The sequence below is a fragment of the Salvelinus sp. IW2-2015 genome, linkage group LG4q.1:29 (assembly GCF_002910315.2).
Source record: "Salvelinus sp. IW2-2015 linkage group LG4q.1:29, ASM291031v2, whole genome shotgun sequence".
NCBI classification, from domain to species: Eukaryota; Metazoa; Chordata; class Actinopteri; order Salmoniformes; family Salmonidae; genus Salvelinus; species Salvelinus sp. IW2-2015.
Window position 1 is genome coordinate 21,842,463 of NC_036842.1, and position 2,733 is coordinate 21,845,195.

Below are 2,733 nucleotides of genomic sequence, written 5' to 3' on the forward strand. Positions count from 1 at the left end.
ATGGTCTCAAAGTATTAGGCTGCCAATTCTCAACTCTGATATGTGTGTTTCCTAATGTATAATTGTTATTAATATCTAGTAACCTCTACGTTACTCCTGTTAGTCTGGACTACGTAACTGTACTGTTACTGTTATTTCGGCCTTCTATTATTAGTTCACAGTACGTCTCTTCACTAACTTGTTAGATTGTCAACGCAAAGATCTTTCGATCAGGTTCATCCTGAGTTATCATATCGGGTTATCTGCCTTGTTAGATACCGTACTTTCACGCAGTTTTCACTTTTGGTCTTTACTGTTAGATATCCGTACTTCAACCAGTTTTACTTTTAGGTCTTACTGTTAGCACACTGTACTTCTAACCAGTTTATTTTTGGTCTTACTGTTTAGATACCGTACTTCAATACCGATTTTTTAACTTTTCAGTCTTACTGTTAGATACTCGTACTTCGTAAATTTCTTAATAGATCCAGCTGCCGCCAACCACTAACATAGATACCATTTGTCTTAAACTTTACTTACATTAGATTATATGGACGGTATAAACCCGTACAATCTTACTTACTGGGTTTAGTTTACACGGAATAAAATCCTCGCTCACATTTATCTTGATCCACATTGCTTTAATTTTTGAGGTAAGTTTAGTATATTTTAAACCCCAGAAACTACTGAATAAAGATCACTGACCTTTACCTTAGCAGCTGAGAATTCCAATGTTGGTTTGGATTTCGTCACCGTTTTTCTGTTGTTTGCTCACCCGGCTCTGAAATGGAACCTCAATCCTTCCAGAGGGTCAGGTTCTTTAACTTACGATCTCCGATCCCGTCCGTCGCATACGTTCTTCGGGCGCTTCATGGGACACGACAGAAAACCAGGTATTGAAATCTGGGCTCGACAGGACAAGCTGTCATGAGAATTTTCAAATCCCTAATCGATAATAACAGTCAATCAATAGCTCTGCTCCAATTCCCCGAGGCTTTGTAAGACCAGTGGTGTTTAATAATAATTTGTCAAAGCTCAGCTTATGCAAAAGGCTAGTACAGTTATTTCAGAGAACGTTCTGAAGTCAAGAATCTCAAAACATCCACTTTTATAGCTGCGCACATACTTCCAACACAAACGATAGGTATCCTAACCGCACTACATTACACACAAAACAGTCCTTCATCACACTCAGTTCGCCCTACAATCTGTTTTGTCTCCTCCCCAGCCGAAGTTCCAATCCCCCCGAGTTTAGGGAGAACTTGAGAAGTACTCCCTGTCCGTCTCTCCCAAGCTTCCTCAAAAGGCCTAGCCAGGTCGGCTCTCAAACTAGCAGTTTTATGTTTCTTCTAAAATACCATTAGTGTTCTACACTTACAACTTTACCGCATTGGCAACACAGCTGTGAATCAAATAACACGTACACTTCAAAATGTAGGCTAGCTGCTCTTCTACAAAGATTGTAGGTAACCACATTATTACGCAGATTCGTGTCGTTTTTTGATCTGTGTTAGTTTTAAACGAGAGACTTACAACCTTATCTCCCCTCACGCAAACTTGATTGTTAATGTGAATATCAATATGACGCTGATTGGAAATCAGTCGTTACGTTTCTCTTTCTGTTTTTGCGACCACACAAACCAAATTGCCTCACTCCCAAATGTAGCTGACTGTCTTCTGCAGGTTGTTCTCTAACCAGTGATGTATAAAAATATCTCCAGCTTTCCATATGTTTTTTTAGTTGTGTTAGTTTCACACATGCGCTACCCACTACCTGATCCCCACGACTAATCGAAATCAGTGATTTATTGCCACTTGTCCAAACACAGGGTTTTGATGCGTGTGCAGTTTATAATGGTGCTCGGTTTAAAACAAATATCAAGTAATCATGAGATTTACTGTTCGTTCCGCACTTGTGAGATAGTTAGCTTTTAGTTTATGGTTCTAAATATATAACGAACTGTTTTTCTGCATATCGCTTCACGTTGATTTGGACACCTACTGCACAGGTTCTCGGCAGGAAGGCCAAGACGATCTGCAGGGACCGAAGCCACCCGAGCCATGGACTGTTCTCCCCTGTTTCTAGTCTACTTCCAGACTGCAAGGCAGCATAGGAGTTATCACTGGTAAAAACTGTAAGACTGGCCAATAGCTTTCTACCCCAGACCAATCAGCTCTACCCCCCACCTCCAAAGGTCCATTTTTTACCCTGCCCTCACCCCAATAGACATGTATTATGCTGAATAGTCCACGACTAGTCACCTACTCCCCTGCTGCTCCTCCTTTGGACATTTCCCATCCCCTCTAATGGGGACGTTTACTCCATGCCCGCCCCCCCCCTCCATGGACATTTTATTCAATGTGGTAATTTTATCTTATTTGTGTTTTTTACTTCATTTGTCCTACATTGGTTGGGTTTCGTGCCCTGTAATTACGATCTGCAACCAATGTGCATTCTGGTGACTATTAAACTCTAATGCTTCATCTCTGAGACTGTGTTTTGACATTGTGCTATTTTATCAAATGGTTGTCAACAGGAAGCAGCGAATATACATTTTCAATTTAAAATTTTAGGAACATGATGTAACTTCAACATTAATTTCGCAGGGTATTTTAACGGAATTAATTTTTTCATTTTGACTGATAGGCCTATTCCACACTAACAGACAATGTCCAAAGAGGGTTTTCCCTGCTACAATGGAGCGTCCTTCAAAATTGTTGCAAACAGGATTCAACATTGCCACCTTAGTGGTA